This window comes from Capsicum annuum, chromosome 12, assembly GCF_002878395.1.
Source record: "Capsicum annuum cultivar UCD-10X-F1 chromosome 12, UCD10Xv1.1, whole genome shotgun sequence".
Classification (NCBI taxonomy): domain Eukaryota; kingdom Viridiplantae; phylum Streptophyta; class Magnoliopsida; order Solanales; family Solanaceae; genus Capsicum; species Capsicum annuum.
Genome location: NC_061122.1, coordinates 46,775,468 through 46,795,831, shown reverse-complemented (window position 1 = coordinate 46,795,831; position 20,364 = coordinate 46,775,468). Strand labels below are relative to the sequence as shown.

Below are 20,364 nucleotides of genomic sequence, written 5' to 3'. Positions count from 1 at the left end.
TGAGATAAATTGAAGATAAACATACTCGTAAATCTAACTCATAAGCATCATTCCCAATATCCTCATAACCTGATATGGACCAATATAAGGGGGACTGAGCTTCCCCTTCTTATCAAATCTCATAACTCCCTTCATAGGAGAAACCTTCAGGAATACCTAATCACTAACCTCAAACTCCAACTCTACGCTCCTCACTTCTGCATAAGACTTTTGGTGGCTTTGGCAAATCTTAAGTCTTTATCTAATCACCTTCACCTTCTTCATGTCTTGATTATCCAAATCAGGGCCAAACATTCTAGTCTCACCTACCTCAAACCCTCCAATAGGAGATCTGCACCTCCTACCATAAAGAGCCTCAAAAGAAGCCATTTGGATGCCAGAATAATAACTATTATCATAAGAAAACTCAAAAAGAAGCAAATGGTCAACCTAAATACCCTTAAAATAAAGCACACAAGACCTTAGTATATCCTCCAAAGTTTGAATTATATCCTCTATTTGTCTATTTGCTTGAGAGTTTAAAGCGTTGCTAAGGTTCGCCTGAGTACCTAAGCCTTTATAAAACAAACACTAAAAGTGAGAAGAGAAATTCGGGACTTGAGTAAAATAATGGAAACTGGAACTCCATGCAACTTAACTATCTCTTGAATGAACAACTTGGCATAATCCTTTCCTGATAGTTAGTCCTCATAAGCAAAAATGAGCAGATTAGCTATATATCCACAATGACCCAAATAGTATCATACTGATTGCGAGACCACAGATGACCCATAATAAAGTCGATATTAATCATATCCCACTTCTACATGGGCAATTTTATCTCTAGATACAAACCACCAGGCATCAAATTTTTAATCTTGAGTTGCTAATAAACCATACACTTAGCAACTTCAGGCCAGATACCAAGCTTGTCATGATCCAAGTCCCTCACCCCAGAGGGTAAAAATACCAAAATCCCCTTAACCCAAGTGAAAAAATAAAAAAAATAGATAAAATTACCATAGGAGCATGGAATACTCGTATTACAGGGCATAGCCTCTATGGCAGACCACTATCATGGAGGCCTTGAACCATTATTTAAGGATGAATAATCCTAATGAAGGAGAATAAAACACCCCAAGTGTTTTTCCCTAATAAATATTTGAGCTTTAAGCTCACTGCCAAGATAATGACTCTCTTTATGAGTTATAAGATCTTCATACAAGTCGTATAGACTCAAATCATAGGCCAAAAACTGTATGTATCACACTATCTTCCCAGATGATGACTAGACTCTATGAGTCATAGTGACTCTAAATGAGTCTTTATGTGCTAATTGTAGGGTGACAATAAATTGCCCAAATTATTCTATCTTGGATACGAATTTGACCCTACAAGTCATAGCATTATTAGATGAGACGTATGAGGTGAATCGTAGGGTCAATAGTGTATATGTAACCTAGAAACTATCTTGACTATGACTCATGGTGATAAGTCGTTATGTGACCTTACGAGTCACAAAGTAACACGTAGTCACTAGAGATAATTTTTTTAGCTTTTAATTAAGGGTACTTTGGACATTTCCCTTTTCCCCACTTGTCACCCAAAACCATAAAACACCTTTGGTCATTATTTTCACCCTTTAAAAAATCAAAAGACATTTTCTTCTCTCTTAAATTTTCTCAAGCAAAAAGTACCTAGGGCTCTTAAAGGTTGACCATATAAAGCTTTTAAAGGTTGAATTCTCTTTGTAATTCTTGATTTTTCAATCATTCTACTCTTTTGAAACTATTATTTTGTAAAAGATTGTGTTTTAAATAGTTATTCATGTGGTTTTGATGTTTGTTTTTGAACATGGGTTGGGGCTTTGGAATGTTTGATTTTAAATAATGTTTCCCATGGTTGACATATGATTTTTTATGCTTTATTTATGGCTTTGAACTTTTAGGGTGCATGGGTATGGTGAATGAATTAGGGGGCTGTGATTTTCCCCAATTTATGAATATTAAAAATTAAAGTGGTAACGATATCATCCCTATATTGTGAAATCAATTTTGCATATAAAATGTGCGCACATTAAACTATTTCTAAACTATTGCATAATATGGAGAGATAATAAAGCATAATTTTTTTGAATTGAACCTTGCGGGGTTGTATAGTTCCTCCAAACTAATATAATTGTTATGGCATAGAGATAACCTTGTATGTGCAAGGGTATGATGATATCCATAGTATGCCTCAATGAAAAATTATTTGGTCAATCAATAGGAATGTGTGAGAAGTGTTTTAATTAGGCTTTAATGGGGATTTTGTAGTTTTGCCATGAAAATAGAGGTCTCAAAGGACCAATACAAGAAATCATAGTTGTTGAGGTGGGGGTCTAAATGATCGAGAGGTTCAAATCCCCCTTATTATATAATTGGAAGGTTTGAGTCCTCTACGTTATTGATGGAGTTCTTAAGTCACTCTTGGTATATGCCGAGAGCTTTGAATCCCCCACAGTGCATATGTATAAATAATTATTCTCTGGTTTGTATGACGATATACACTAGGGCCCTTTCATCTAGGGGAGAGCGCATGGGTGCCTTATTATGATAGTTATTCTACACAGTCCAAGTTAACAATTTTAAAGTACATGATAAGCCTTGTTCCCCATCCCGACATTTTATTTATGTATGTATAGGATAATGTTTACATCAATTCAAAAAGGGTTTGACTTGGCATTATTTTATCCCCTATCCCTGAGTTATATGCTAGTGCTCAACCCATGAACCGTCTCTGGACATTGTATCCCCACGCGATACAGGTACTGAAGATACTTTTACTTTTTTTACACAGAGTTAGGTGGCTCGGCACGATTCATTGATCGGTTGCGATGAAGTGGTGATCTTCTGTTCTCATAAAAACTTGATCATTCCACCAATTTCTTTCTTTTAAGTAAAATTGAAGACTTTACATTATCATTGTCATTTTCATTGTCAAATTGGGGGAATGTCCTAACTTAGATTGGTTTTTGGTAGTGCTTACAGGCTTTGTGGATATAATTATGGATTGGGTTGTGATGATTGACACTATTAGTTGTCTTAAGTCTATTATCCTTTATATTTTCATATGTTCAGACTTCAGTTACTGCTAGGTGTTATGTTTTGTTTGGCTAGGTAAAGAGGGTGATCTTCTATCCTCGGTAGACTTGAGATACCTATCACTGTCAGGCCCTAGTTTTGTTTGTGACAAAGTTGGTATCATATCCTAGGTTTGGTATCATTAGTTGTGCATAAAGTATGTCAAGTTGAGTCTCTTTTATAGGTGTATAGCATGCCACACTTAAAAGGGAGAGGCTATGAGGCATTTAGGAATATTTATCATAATTTATTTTTGAGCTATAGAGTCTAAGGCATTGAATCATCTAATATCCATTTGTTTGCATTTCAGTCATGCCTCCCCTAAAATGTTACGCCCATGGAAACTCTTTTATCTTACTTGAGGACAATGTCGATGGAACCCGTCCTACATATAGAGTTTAGACTCGATCTAGGGATCTTAATCCTAATGGCTCTCGTGGGGTTCCCCCAATTCCACTAGTCCTCCTCGGGTTCTTCAGGGGGATGCGACTAGAGAGTTCCATCATTTGATCTATCTTCTTACTTAGTTGGTAGCCTCTTAGTCTCTCCAGTCTGAGCGTGAAAGTGATGTTTCTCCTTATTCCGAGGCCACTAGATTTAGCAAGTTTATGAGGCTCAAACCTCTAGTTTTCACTGGTTCTAGGGTTGAGGAAGATTCTCAAGGCTTTATTAATAAGATAGAAAAGATTTTTTTGGTGATGCATACTTCTAAGTTTGAGGGTATAGTGTTTTCTATATAATAGCTAAAGAATATAACGTATTAGTGGTATAAAAAGTGGGATCAGTCTAGGGGAGATGATGCAGAGCTGGCTTTATAGGATGATTTATCTGGTGTTTTTTTCATCTCTTTTTTCCTCAAGAGTTGAGGGAGGCAAAGGCTGAGTTCATGAATTTGAAGCAAGGTAAGATGTCTGTAAAGAAGTATTCCTTCAAGTTTCACCAGTTGTCTTGTTATGCTCCGGAGTTGGTATCCTCTATGAGGTCTTTTATAAGGAAATTTTCTTTCGGGTTGTCCTGTGATTTGGTATTGCAATATAAGTCTAGAGGGCTTGGATAAGTAAATTTTCTTTTGGGTTATCCTGTGATTTGGTGTTGCAATACAAGTCTGTGTTGTTGAATAGAGACATGGATATTTCTAGACTGATGGTGTACATATAATAGGTTGAGGAGAAAAGGAAGAAATAGGTTGAAATAGAAGAAAGAAAGAGTAAGAAATTTACGAATTATAAGCAAGGTAGAGGTCATCAAAGTAATGGTAAAGATGGTAGGAAGTGGGGCCAAAGAAAGGCATAGGGAAATTCTAGTCCCTATTCAATGACTAGCACCCTATACCCAAATATATCTAGTGATCTTCGCTTTTATAATAATAGTGGGTTTAACGCACAAGGTGCCTAATATTAAGAAAATAGCACCCGGTTAGATCTATCCTATCCTTCTGGTCATTTTTGTAGTCAGGTGCATCATGGGATTCGTAACCAAGAAGGGGATCAGTGTTTTATTTGTGGTTAGATTTGTCACATGTAGTAGAATTGTCCTTCTAGGGTTTCTTCTGGAGAATATAAGGCTTTAGTTGCTACTAATTCAGCCCCTGCAGCAAAGGGTACCACTTTTGGTTTGAGCACTGGTCGCAATCGCCTCTATGGTCTTGCCACCCGCCAGGAAAATGAGGAATCTCCTTATGTTATTACCAGTATGTTGAAACTCTTCTCTCATGATGTATATTTTTTAATTGATCCTGGGTCTACTCTTTTTATGTGACCCCTTATATGGCTATTCATTTTGATTTAGGCCCTGAGTGTATTCTGGATCCCTTTTTTGTATCCACCTTGGTGGGTAACTCCATTGTGGCTAGAAGAGTCTATAAGAGTTGTATGGTATCTATTTCTGGTAGGGATACGCTAGTGGATCTGATAGAGTTATACATGTTAGATTTTAATATGATTTTGATAATGAATTGGTTATATTCATGTTATGCATCACTTGATTGTCGGACCAGAAGAGTCTGTTTTAAATTCCTAAATAATCCAATGATTGCTTGGGAAGGTAGTTCCTCAATGCCTAAGGGGAATTTTATGTCGTGTCTTAGAGCCTAAAAATTAATTTCCAAGGGGTTTCTATACCATTTAGTGCATGTTAAGGATTTTATATTAGAAGATCCTTCTTTCCAATCAGTCCCTATAGTTTGTGGGTTTCCCAAGGTATTTCCTAATAATATTTCTGGTGTTTCTTCCAATGGGAAAATTGATTTCGACATTTGATCTTCTTTCGGAGACTCGTCCTATTTCTATCCCTCCTTATAGAATGGCTCTAGTAGAGTTGAAAAAACTTAAGAAGTTGTTGAAAGATCTTCTTGATGAGGATTTTATTCATCCTAGTGTGTCCTTCTAGGGTGCTCCTATGTTCTTTGTGTGTAAGAAGGATGGGTCCTGTGGATGTGTATAGCTTACCGTCAGCTGAATAAGGTGACTGTGAAGAATAAGTATTTGTGTCCTAGGATTAATCACCTTTTTTACCAGCTTCAGGGTGCTAAGTACTTTTCTAAGATTGATCTTCGGTCTGGTTATCACCAGTTGAAGATTAGAGAAGTTGATATCCCTAAGATTGCCTTTTGAACCCGATATTGTCATTTTGATTTTTTGGTGATATCCTTTGGTTTAACTAATGCCCTGGCGGCATTCATGGATCTTATGAATCGGGTGTTTTATCAGTTCATGGATTTATTGCTTGTTGTGTTTTTTGATGATATTTTAGTGTATTCTAAGAGTGAGGTGGATCATGCCGATCACATTTCTTGTGTTGCAAACCTTAAAAGATCAGTAGTTATATGCAAAGTTCTCTAAATATGAGTTCTACTTGATTTTTTGGACCTACCAGCGTCATGTTGTTCTAGTGAAGAGATCATGGGGTATCCATAGAAAGTTATGGTGGTTAAAAATATCCTAGATCCATGACTCCAACAAATATTCAGAGCTTTTTAAGTTTAACCGATTATTACAAAAGGTTTGTGGAAAGTTTGTCCTCTATTGCTACCCCATTTATTAAGTTGACTCAAAAGAAGGTAAAGTTTATATGGTTTGATGCTTGTGATCGTAGTTTTGAGAAGTTGAAGGATAAGTTGACTTTGGCTTTGGTTTTGACTCTACATGAGGGTACCGATGGGTTTGTTATTTAATATGATGTGTCTCGAGTGGGACTAAGTTTTGTGTTAATGCAGCATGGCAAGGTTCTTGCATATGTTTCTAGGCAGCTAAAAGCATGTGATAAAAACTATCCAACTCATGATTTGGAATTATTGGTTGTGGTTTTATCCTTGACATTTGGCATCATTATTTGTCTGGGGTTCATATGGACATCTTCTCAAACCATAAGAGTTTCCAATATATGTTCACCTAGTAAGAGTAAAATCTCAGGCAGAGAAGATGGGTTGAGTTGCTTAAGGACAACGACATGAGTTTTCACTATCATCTAAGTAAAACTGACATGGTTGTTGATGCTCTTAACAGGATTTCTATGAGAAGCTTATCTCATATGGATAAGGAGAGGCGAGGTTTGGTGAGGGATATTCACCATTTGGAAAATCATAGCATTCGTCTATTAGACTCTAATGATGGTGGTGTGATTATGCAAGAGGTAGTGAAGTCATCTCTTGGTGCTAGGTAAAAGTGAAACAGTTCTTGGACCCAATCTTGATACAGATCAAGGATGATATAGGTCACTAGAAAGTAATGGCTTTTGAGATTGTTGGTAAAGGTTTATTGAGGTACCAAGGTAAATTATGTGTTCCCAATGTTGATAGGCTGTGAGAGAGGATCTTGGCTGAAGCTCATGAGTTAAGGTACACTATTCATCTCGATTCAGAAAAAATGTATCATGACTTAAGAGAAATCTATTAGTGGAATAACATGAAGACCGATGCGGCCAATTTTATTTCTAAGTGCATAGTGTGTCAACAAGTAAAGGTTGAGCACTTGAGGCCTTGTGGTTTGTCTCAAGATATTGAGTTTCCCATATGGAAATAGGAAGTTATTAATATGGATTTAGTTACCAGTCTTCCATGGTCTCATTATCGGTTTGATTCCATTTGGGTCATCGTAGATAGGATGACTAAGTCTTCTCACTTCTTGCCAGTGAAGACTAATTATTCGGCAGAGAAACATGCTAAGCTCTTCATTGAGTAGATCGTGAAGTTGCATGGTGCTCCAATTTCCATCATATCTGATCGAGGTACTCAGTTCTCATCTCATTTTTATGTTTGTTTTAGAGAGATTTGGGGACTAAGGTAAACCTTAGCACCGCTTTCCACCTACAGATAGATGAACAAGTGGAGAGGACAATTCAAACTTTGAAGGATATGCTAAGGCCGTGTGTGATCTATTTTGGTGGTAGTTGGGTTTACCATTTGCCTCACATAGAATTTGCTTATAATAATAGCTATCACTCAACTATTGGGATGGCTCCATTTGAGGCAGTGTATGGTAAGAGGTATGTGCCTCCTATTAGGTGGTTTGAGGTTTGTGAGAATAAGTTGTATGGTCTCAACTTGGTTCACCAAGCTATGGAGAATGCGAAGGTTATTTGAGATAGGCATAAGGCTGCCCAAAGATACCAAAAGTCCTATGCAGATGTGAGGCAAAGGGAGTTAGAATTTGAGGGGGATGATTTGGTATTCCTGAAGGTGTCTCCCATGAAGAGAGTGATGAGGTTTGGAAAGAAGGGAAAGCTCAGTCCTCATTATGTTGATCTATATGGGGTTTAGAAGTGAGTACGCAATGTGGCTTATGAGTTTGAATTGCCATTGAGTTTGGGTTCTATCCATCAAATGTTTTATGTTTTGATGTTGAAGAAGTGCATAGGTGATCCATCCATGGTTGTTCTTTGGGAGCGTATTGGTGTTTCGGATTACCTATCCTATGAGAAAGTCCAGATTGAGATCTTGGATCAGCAAGTTCGCTGGTTGTCACACTTTCTACCCAGCCAATAACTAGACTCTACGAGTCGTAGTGACATCTATATGAGTCGTTATATGCAAATTGTCAAATGACCCGTGAGTTACCCAAATGGTTTTATCTTGGATATAACTTGAACCCGACAATTTATAGCGTTACTTGATGAGTCATATAAGGTGGGTCATAAGGTCAATAGTGTGTATATACCCTATAAACTATCTTGACTATAACTCATGATACGAGTCATTATGTGAGAGTTAATATTAAGCTAAGAAAATACGGGGTGTTACAATACTACAACCATAGCATGTGCAAATTTGAATTAGAACTGATTCTACATACCTGCAGCTTCTTCGTTGAAATAGTCTTTGCCGTCTTTGAACTCACCAAAAGTTTTGCAGATAAGTTGCTTTTCTGTACCAAAAATAATGGAACTAAACACCCTTATATTCTAATCCTTCAGAAGAAGAAGAAGAAGAGGGAGAGGAAGAGGAAGAGGAAGAGGAAGAGGAGGAGGAGGAAGAGGAGGAAGAGGAGGGAGAAGAAGAAGAAGAAAAAGAAAAAGAGAAAGAAGAAGAAGAGGAAGAGGAAGAGGAAGAGGAAGAAGAAGAAGAGGAAGAAGAAGAAGAGGAAGAAGAAGAAGAAGAAGAAGAAGAAGAAGAAGAAGAGGAAGAAGAGAAAGAAGAAGAGGAAGAGGAGGAGCAAGAGGAGGAGGAAAAGGAAGAAGAGGAGGAAGAAGAAGAGGAAGAAGATGAGGAGGAAGAAGAGGAGGAGAAGGAAGATGAGGAAGAAGAAGAGGAAGAAGAAGAGGGAGAAGAAAAGAAAGAAGAAGAAGAGGAAGAAGAGGAGGAGGAAGAGGAGGAGGAAGAGGAGGAAGAAGAAGAGGAAGAAGAAAGAAAGAAGAAGAGGAGGAGGAGGAGGAAGAAGAAGAAGAAGAAGAAGAGGAGGAGGAGGAGGAGGAGGAGGAAGAAGAAGAAGAAGAAGAAGAAGAAGAAGAGGAGGAGGAGGAAGAAGAGGAGGAAAAAGAGGAGGAAGAAAATGAGGAAGAAGGGGAGGAGGAAGAAGAAGAATACGAAAAAGAGGAAGAAGAAGACGAAGAGGAGGAAGAGGAGGAGGAGAAGAAGAAGAAGAAAAAGAAGAAGAAGAAGAATCAGCATCATCAGAATCATTAATAATTGGTTAACATTATTCTTCTTCCCATTTTAGCTTTTTGGCTTGCCCATTTTAATTCCCTTGATTAAAATTAATAATTGGTTAAAATTACCAATTAACCCTTCATTTAAAAATACAAATTGGGCCATTACATTCTCCTCCACTTAAAATAATGTTCGTCCTCGAATGGGTCTAGAATTATTCCTGAAGTGCCAAATAAGTGAGGGTATCTAACTCACGTCTCCTCTTCGGACTCCCAAGTAGCTTCTTCAGTAGGATAATCATGCCATAATACTTTGAATAAAGATATCAATTTCGATCTCAGTTGTCGTACTTGCCTATCAAGAATAGCTATCGGGCTTTCCTCATAATTCAGATTCTCATCAAGATCTATATCCTCTGGCTAGATCTGATGACTATTATCACGAAAATATCGTCTAAGCATAGACACATGAAACACGAGATGAACTACAGATAATCTCAGGGGTAAATCAAGACTATATACCACCAATCCAATCTAGTCCAAAATCTCATAAGCACCAATGTATCTAGGATTTAGTTTACCTTTCCATCCAAATCTCATAACTCCTTTCATAGGAGAAACTTTTAAAAAAACTTTTTCTCCTTTTGCAAATTCCAAATCATGAACCATCTTATCTGCATAAGAATTGTACCTGCTTTGTGACATCTTAAGCCGGTTCCGTATCACCACAACTTTCTCCAATGCGTGCTAAACTAAACTAGACCTAATAAGTGTGCTTCGCCGGGCTCAAACTAGCCAACTGTTGAACGACACTTATGACCATATGGAGACTTATATGGTGCCATTTGAATACTCGGCTTCTAGCTATTATTATAAGCAAACTATGCTAAAGGCAACTAGTCATCCCAATGGCCACCAAAATCAATCGTGCAAGCTCTAATCATGTCCTCAAAGATATGAATAACTCGCTCAAACTGCCAGTCGGTCTGCGAATGAAAAGCCGCACTCAACTCAACATGCGAACCTAATTCCTTCTGAAAAGATCTCCAATACTAAGTAGTGAACTGTGCACCTCGATCAGATATGATTGAGATAGGTACAACATGAAGTCGAACTATCTCCTATAGGTAAATTTTTGCTAACTACTTCGCACTGTAAGTGTCACGCCCCAAAATCCCATCGGGCCGGACTGGCACCCGAAGCCGAGAAGGCTCGAGAGAACCCGTTCAGATACCTGTACTTTTACTTACATGTCACCAAAAATTTGGACAGCATTTCGTTGCATATAGAAGGGTCTAATTACCTGTATCAGCACAACACACACAAATATATATATATATATAATCTTGGCCGTCGGGGCCACCACATATACAAATATAACATCACTATATAAACTTCCATGACATTACCCTTCCTTATGTCTACAAAGCCTCTAGGATATACATGACATAACTAGGGTCGGGACAAACCCCCGCCCACACATGACTCCTGTACAATAACAAAACATAAGGGACCGACTCGGAAAGCTCCGAAGCAAACTGGAGCTCACCAACAAGAGCTGTATGACCTGGCTCCTATGTATGCTGTGAATAAGCTGAAGCACCTGTGCCTGCAGCATGAAATGTAGGTCCCCCGTGAGGGACGTCAGTACGAAATATGTACTGAGTATGTAAAGCTGTAAATAATCATATGTGATATGGGGGATCAAGAAAATCAGACGCAAGTGAATAAATCATAATAGAAGTGAACCACACTTCATAAACACTTTTAGGATCATGTACCTTATCATTAATCTGAATTGGGTTCTTGAATTCAAACACATTTGTGGAACGGTATACATTCGTTCATTTTATTCTTTACAATTATCATTCGCCATTACCTCCTCCTCCCGAACCTCCAACCACCTAACAATAATCAATACTGTACCGTATTATGACCATTAGGCTGCCCCCAGTACATATCAACTGTAATCATATCAAATATCGGGATCGGCCCATGCTACGCTTAAGCCCCTGAGCTACCACCCACACGTATATCAAGTAACACACATAAGAGATCTTTCCAATAACTTAGTTCAAAAGTTTTTGAGATTATTACATTAGTGTTCATGCTAATATAGTACCGTTGGAATAATGATACATCAATAGGAACCAAGTAATAGACTTTCTATACAATAACGATGTAATAAAGACTCATTGGTACATCAACAATGTGTTTCGGAATCATCAATACCACAACAATGAAATAGGAGCCTTTTGGTATATCAATGAAATATTTTGACACTTTATAGAATGAAACAACTTCGTTGGTAATGTAGAACAATACATGTTTTTGGACAACCTCGGAATCTTACTTGATGGAACATTGGTGTTTTCATGCCAAAGAACATCGTTAGAGTATGCTTTACATACCTCGTTGTAGATTCAGATACCAATTCAACACAACTTCCTGCCTTTACAAATCACTTATCTACAATGAAATGTTTGGCATCTAGTATTAGCAACCCAACACCACAATTCTCTTCCATAATTCCATACAACCAATATTTGCAAAGCATTTCAAAAACCAACTTGAACAATAGGTTTATGTGTGTGTATATATATAATCATCATTTCAATACCACATCATCACACCAAATGCCTTCACAATTCAACATAATCCAACCATGCACCAGAATAATCCAACATCATTTCCAATCATCTTTCAACAACAATCAAATAACATGCTTCTCATGCTCACATGCATATATATACATATCCATATAAATAACACCAACATAATTTACATCCTTACCATAAAATGGCCCTTTTGATTTCGAAGTCCTGTTGGCACAAATAAAGGGTGCTTCTCAAAGCCCTCAAGACGGTGAACACAACTATGGAATCAATTTGGATTTTCTACGGTTGAATCACAAGATAATTGGAGTTGAACTTAGGCTAGGGTTTCTTATTCTTCAATAATTTGGATGATAACTGATGGATATGAGGCTAGGTATATGTATATAATGACCAATTTTCGTCCATGAGGTGATGGAAAATGACCATATTGCCCTTCAAATTTAAGTAAATCCGAATCTGTCCATGGTGGACTGTTTTGATAGGCTAAAGTAAATCGACCATAACTCTTTGGTCCGATAATGGATTTAGGTGAAACCAATTGCATTAGAAAGAAGACTCTCAGGGCTTCTTATCGATATATAGCAGCTCACACAATTCATTTTTTACAAGGAGTTATGATCGTTTAAAGTCAACCCAAAAATCTGTTTGGCTGCAGTACTTTTGTGTGCAGACAATTTCTGCACATTTACTGTTCATTGCGTCCACCGTTTTCAAGTTTCGAACATGCTGGCTTATATCCGATACTCATCTGTTTTCAAAAATCTTTATATCGTTGGAAATCTAACTCGATAAACTTCGTATAGAAACTTCGCCGAGCAAATTCCGGTATAAATAAAGTCAATTCCTATACACATATAATCAAACTATACACTTGAAACCATCTCAAAATAATCAATACTCATACTTAAACTCATATATACCTAACTTATGATCAATACATATACTCCAACACATATAACCATGGCTAATGCACGTAATTAAGTACGGGGTGTTACAATAAGTCACCTAAATTGGTATGAAATAGGCAAATTTTGTAAGTCTATCCACTATCACCCAAACTGAGTAGTGCTTTCTGAAGGTATTTGGCAGCCCAAAAATGAAATCCATAGTAATCTGTTCCCACTTTCACTTCGAGATAATTAATTTTGCATCATTACACCAGGTTTTTTATGTTCATATTTGACCTGCTGACAATTTAAATAACTAGTCACATGATTCGAAATATCAACCTTCATACTATTCTGCGTGTACAATCCGTGTAAGTCTTGATACATTTTTGTAGCATTGGGGTGGGTAGAGTATCGCGAGCTATGAGCCTCTTCAAGAATTAGCTGCCTCATATCACCCACACTGGGAACACACAATCTCAATGATGATGTAGCACACTTTCACTATCAATAGTGAAAGACTTAACACCACCATTCTGCACTCGATCTCAAAGCCTAGTAAAGTAGGGAGCATCATATTGACAAGTCCTAACTTACCCAACTAAGGACAACTAAACCACCATAACTGCAAGTAACTTGCCAGGCACTGTGTAATCAATTTGAACCCTTTGATTGGTTAAAGACTGAATATCAATAACCAAAGGTTGCCTTTTGGCAATAAATCTGGCCAAGCTGCCCATAGACTTCCTACTCAAAGTGTTTGCTACCACATTCGCCTTCCCAGGATGATACAAGATGGTGAAATCATAATCTTTAAGTAACTTTAACCCCCATCATTCTCTCAGATCTAGGTCCCTTTGCTTAAATAAGTATGGCAGACTTTTGTGATCATTATAGATTTCATATGTCTCACCATAAAGATAATGACGTCAAATCTTGAGTGTAATACAATACCGGCCAATTCCAAGTCGTGACCCGAATAATTCTTCTCATGGACCTTTAGCTATCGAGAAGTATATGCGACCACTCTATAATTTTGCATTAAAATACAACCTAATCCAATTCGAGACGCATCACAATAAATAGTGAAACCACCATCTGTCGTAGGTAAAGTCAAAATTGGCGTCGAAATTAATGTTGTCTTTAATTTCTAAAAACTTGCTTCATATTTATCTTACCATTGAAAAACCACATTTTTCTGAGTCAAGCTGGTCAATGAAGCGGCTATCTTTGAGAAGCCTTCTACAAACCTCATGAAATAATTAGCTAGACCCAAGAAGCTACGTATCACTGTAACAGTACTAGGCCGAAAACTCACACTTAACACCACATGCCCCAAAAAAGAAACCATACTAACCAAAACTCACACTTTGAGAACTTGGCATAAAGTTTATGCTCTCTAAGTGTTTACAACACAACTCTCAAGCGTTGTCCATGCTCTATCTCACTCCAAGAGTAAACCAAAATGTCATCAATAAACACAATCACAAAATGGTCTAATATGGCTTGAATACCATGTTCATGAGGTCCATAAATGTTGCGGTTACATTAGTCAGTCCAAAAGACATCACTAAAAATTCAAAATGCCTATATCTGGCTTGAAAAGTTGTCTTAGTGATATCTTTGGCCTTGACTCTCAGCTGATGATAACCCAATCTCAAGTCAATTTTAGAAAAATGAGTAGCACGTTGTAGCTGATCGAATAGATCATCAATTTGGGGCAAAGGATCCTATTCTTGATTGTTACCTTATTTAACTGTCTATAGCCAATGCACATTCTCATAATGCCATCTTTTTTTTTCATAAATAAAATAGGTGCACCCGTGGTGACACACTAGACCTAATGAATCACTTATCAAGTAACTCCTGGAGTTGAACTTAGCGGGAGCCATATGGTAAGGCAAAATAGAGATAGGTTGAGTCTCTAGCACTAAGTCAATACTGAATTCAAATTCTCTCATCGAAGGTAGCTTAGGAAAATAATCTGAAAACACGTCAATAAACTCCCAAACAATGAGAACACTGTTAATAGAAACTTTCTCTTCTTGAGTGTCATGAATGGTAGCAATAAAACCCAAACAACCATGGTTAATCATTCGGCGGGCTTTTACATAAGATATTATCTTTCCTTGAGTCACACAAATTATACCTTTCCACACTAAAGGTGGTTCTCCGTGAATATCAAAACTTATAAGTTAAGCATAGCAATCAATCAAAGCATAACATGACACTAACCAATCCATACCCATAATCACATCAAAATCGGTCATTGGTAACAAAAGTAGATCAACTATGGTGTCCTTACCCTGAACAGATATCACACAATCTCTATAAACTCTATCCACTGATAAGGTCTCCCCTACTGGGGTCGTAACAATATATGGCTTAATAAGAGTCTCAATCATTCTCTCTAAGAATAAAACAAAAGATAGGGACACATACGAATATGTAGAACCAGGATTAATAAGAGAATATGCCTCATAAGAGTTTACAGTGATAATACTTATGCACACTGCATTAGATGCATCTATGTCATGTTTAGCCATAGCAAAAAATCTCGGTGGTCCACCTGCTGTCTAATCACCCTAAGCACCTTGTCAACTTTGTCCAAGAGCACCCTGTGGAGCAATCTTAGCTGGGTAAACTGAGCATGAGCATCTGTAACATCTCTCTCCACCTGTGCAATAGTTCGACTAGAACTAAAATTTCCCTTAAGACAAAACTTAGCAATATGTGCTCTTTCACCATAAGTATAATAAGGACCACCAACTCCAAAAAAATGCCCACTATGATTCCTGCCACAATTAGAATATTTTTGATGTTGTCTGGACTAAAAAGAATTGATACTCTGACCAAGTGATCGTTGGTACCCCTACTTGTCTACCCCTCAAAAAGAAAGCTCACCATACCTCGAGAGACCTTGAGAATAGAAAAGTAGTAAATTCTACACCACGAGTCTCCGTCAAACCCAAAGTAGTCAGTATCTTCTCACAACGATTTATAAACTTTTGAGGCTTAATAGAAGATGGTGTAGCATCAAACTCTGGGGGCTTAAGATCCATGAAATTCTTAAGATCCTTGGGTTAACCCACAGCTGTAACTGAATGATCAACTGGTTGAGGTGACTGAGAAGTTGCAACATTCAATTAAACTTGTGCTTACATCTACGAAATTGCTCGATGAGCTAGAACTCGACCCTGATTAGGCAGCAATGCCTCAATTATATTCAACAATCTTACCATTGCATCTGCAGGAAATTTAACAATAGGTATAGTTCCTGACACTACAGTTGGAGCCTCCCAATCAACTTGATTCTGTACTTTCTCAGAAGCAACAACTCGGGGCTGGCTTTCATTCCCAACTCCAGGCTGAGCACTAGTTTAGGCCCTAGTTCGAGACCTAGTTGGATAAGAACCAACTCGATCGCCACCACGGGTTGGATCCTGTCCAGCACCATGCTCAGCAGGTGCATTAGATCGACTAGTGAAAGAAGAACCACGTCTCTTAACCATCAACAAAATAGTATTTAAAGGTTAGGCTTAATTCAACTCAATGCATGAATAATGAATGGAAAAGGAAAAATATCCTAGATGTTTTGTAGCCTTAAGTACATACGTATGGTCACCTACATACTCATGCACAAGAATCTACTAAACATTGCTCCATGGCCTGGGACATAAAGCTAGCATCTGATACCAACTTTGTCACATCCCAAAATAATCCTAGGCGTGACTGGCTCCCGCTAACACCACTTGCTGGGAGAATCAACTTTCCATACATTCACAATATCTACAAACGCTGAGATAAAAACATGTGCAACTTCAAATGCATGAAATGATTATTAAATTCAAAGTAATTATCCATCAAGTTATCATAATACGGTTTATGAAAACCACATTACTTATATAATATCTCTCTAGCCTCAAATCCTACCAAGACCATAGAGCATCTAAACAAAGTTACATGAGTTTAACTTTAGGGAATACAAACCCAACGAACAGGAATATAATCTAAAAATAACTAAAGTTGGATGACAGCTCCACGATAATGCAAAGGCTCACCTCAACAACAGAATCCATACGTAAATACCATCAGCCACTAATCTCTCTATCCACAATTGTATCTGCAGATATGCAATTAAGGAGTGAGCTATTTATAAATATAACCCAGTAAGATATTTGACCCGCTACTTTAATATCCCTGGAACAAGTATTAGAAAATACAAGGCACAACAAAATACATAAATAATATACACCCAGTGTCTCTTATAAGGTAATGCTCAATAAGATACAAACGGAAGTTCAAAAAGCCACTTTGTATCTCAACTAAACCAACTCTCATGACTTGTCATAAAGGAAAGTGAAGGTGATCGACCTAGCACCCCGACAAGTCCACTGCAGCATATATATAATTCCCTAAAAGTCTACTACGTCAGCATGTACAAGCCCCTAACATATTACAGCAGTATAGATAATGCCTCTTACATATTACGGAAGCTATGCATTCCCCTAGAGACTATAATGACACTGAAGAAAATGCATTCAACACCCCAACATAACGTCACCTTTCACCTCTAATAATTCTCAATACACTTCACAAAATACATATCCACAACTAGACAAAGGCCACTGATTTTACCAAGTTCACACTTGTCCCAACACATGAACTAGGTAGAAAAATATAATTTTTATAAGAAAGATTTGAAAAGCAAGCATCAAAACTTAAAGTCTCACTTACATCGCTAATAACACATTTCTCAACCTCGCAACTCGTAGAACACCAATTAAATAGCCTTCAATGGCTTCAATCTATGCAAATATATTAATTAATAAAATCAGTTATGCTAGTTGGAATCATACTTGTGTTCAAAAATATTGATACTCCACTGTGTATAGGCAATTCAAGCTGAAAATTAATAACTCCCAACAATTACCAACAAGCAGTAGCTCAAAGATACAAACCAGAAACCATACTTTACTATTTTGTAAGATGCTTATTAATCGTTCCCAAATCAGTAAGTTGCCTTGTCAGCATTATCCCATCATTAATCAACCGCTAAGTACTTTATATAAAAGCGGTGAAAATTGAAGGTAATAAAACTTGCACCAGTAGCACGTGCTAATTGTTTATTCCACTACCTTTTTAATAGGCAATGTTTCTTGCTCCTAATCTCTCTTTTTATTTTCCCATTCCTATAACTGATTCCTTTAAATGAAACTATTGCCAACCCATTAAATTAATTCATGCTGCCCATAATAGATGGATTTCATCATCTCTCAGATAATACACAATTCTTTGACTAGAATACTACTACCATAGCATATGCTAATTTGAATTAGAATTGATTCTACATACCTACAGCTTCTCACTTGAAACAGTCTCTGCCGTCTTTGAACTCACCAAAAGTTTTGCCGATAAGTTGCTTTTCTGTACCAAAAATAATGGAACTAAACATCCGTATATTCTAATCCTTCAGTAACGACAAAACTGAAGAAGAAAAAAAGTTTTAGCTTTATGGCTTGCCCATTTTAATTTCCTTAATTAACATTAATAATTAATTAAAATTACCAATTAACTCTGCATTTAAAAAATATATATTGGGCCATTACATTATTGCCTCCAAGCTTGATAGATTGTTGATCTCCACATATATTTAATCTTTGATGACCTCAAATTAAAGATTAACACTTTTCATGCACACAAAAATAGAGAAAGTGATGCTTGAATATTATTTCACGATAGCCGATAGATAATTCATTGTGAAGGAATAGACGTTACTCTCGCAAAAATATATAGTATATGGAAGTTAAAATTGATCAATGCTAAAGATTTTTTCAATCATTCAAAAGAGGTTCTTGAGACATATTAAAATGTCAAATCTTCTAATCTATGTCAAAAATATTGTTCTACATATTTTAATTTTTTACAAGAATCCTTTTTTTACATTATTTCTATTATTTGGATATTTGGGGAACATCATTCATAAGCTTAGTGAGGTTATTCATGACCGTGCGAAGAGCGGCCAAGTTACCTAGTAATATATATAATTCAATCATCAAATTAATTTATTAATACTTAAGTTAAAACTTTTCTTGATCTATCAATTTATTATAGATTTAATTTTTCTAGTGGCATAGGAACTAAACAAAGAGCTGATTGGAGCCCCGGCTCGAGCTTGGTTACCACATGCCTAGCCGTAAGTTTGAGAGACTCTAAACTCTATTGATTATAGGACCATTAAAGGCAAACTTACATGTCATGAAGCTTCAGGCAGTTGACCTTCACTGCTACCATTGGAAGCTTGTCATCAGATTGTTATTTGTTGGTAACAGAATTTCCCTGAGCATGCATTCCAAGATGAGAAAGTTGGGGCGAGACGACATATATTTTAGGAAAAATTATGAGACGTTATATATAGCTACAGTTTTAAAATATTACATTTAAATATATTTTAGGTTTTGTATCAAATACATAATAAACACGCGCAATTATTGGCTGACCCAACTTAAGCGAAGGCCTTCGTTAGAAAATTATGATGTACATAGGTTCAATGTTAACTACATATCATGAGTGTATATCTGATGTTGCAAACCCTTAACACAATTAAGAAGAAAATTTGCACACACTTCGTCAAAATTTTGGCTCCGCTATAGCGCACACTAATATACAGTGCATTGATATAGTATGTGCTGCTATCCACTCTAATACCCATCCGATACAGCTGATACCCACCTCCTTTCACAAAATTACAAAATATTTCTTTCTACTTCAGAAATTGATGTGTTATGTCCTAATAGCTCCTAATAGCTAATACTTGGATGCCAATCCAAATTATTGCTTTTCATTTAGTACTATTACTACTCCATATCATATCATATCATATTTGTTGGTTGGTGGTCACAAACTCACACTTTTCTTTCTCTCTGTCATTTGTTATGTTGTGCTAAAGAGATCTGTGGCAGGAAAAAGTCATGTCCAAAACAACAACAACATATTCAGTGTTATCACACAATTTGAGGTGTGGGGAGAGTATGGGTGCAAGCAACCTTACCCCTATCTCGTAGACATGGAGAGGTGGCATGTCCCTTTAACATTTTCTTATAATCTTTTCTTCCTAATTGCCAAAATCACCAGAAAGAAGAAACTCTTGAAATAATGTCTGACTATGTACCTGATTGCTTGCTAACAAAAATCCTTAGGGGGTTGCCTCTTGAAGATCTTTTATGATTTCGGTGTGTCTCAAAGCAATGGTATTCCCTCATATCTTCCCCGATTTCCTATCTAATTCCCTCTCCTCCATTCCTCTTCACATCTTACGCCACATCTCCATCAAGACCAAATCGAGAAAACAAGAATGCTACTCTATCTACCTTGACCCTCCAACCCAAGCTGAAAATCCAGTCCTCTTTAGAGAAGTCAAATTTCCTTTCAACACCACTACCAGAAACCACTTTAGGGTTGTTGGTTGCTGTTATGGTCTATTTTGCCTCTTCGGTGATCTTTTTGGTTATAGGGATACTATCATTCTCTGGAACCCCACCATTTGCAAAAGCCTCTCCCTCCCCAAAACTTGTGTTACCACCACCTCTGTTCACCTTGATTCAGTGGCAGACTCAAGATTTTAAGGTTGTAGGTGCTTTAATTTTTTTTAACATAATTTGCTAATATAAATATATA

General features: G+C 37.1%; 1 long non-coding RNA gene across 1 annotated transcript; it reads right to left on the bottom strand.

Annotated features, from left to right (window-relative positions):
- Positions 1 to 16,476: 16,476 nt before the first annotated feature.
- On the bottom strand, positions 16,477 to 20,364 carry LOC124889527. The gene is made up of 4 exons (XR_007048589.1): positions 19,859 to 20,364; positions 18,941 to 19,026; positions 18,043 to 18,114; positions 16,477 to 16,810 (listed from the first exon to the last, which is right to left on the bottom strand). It is a non-coding gene; the product is annotated as an uncharacterized LOC124889527 (long non-coding RNA).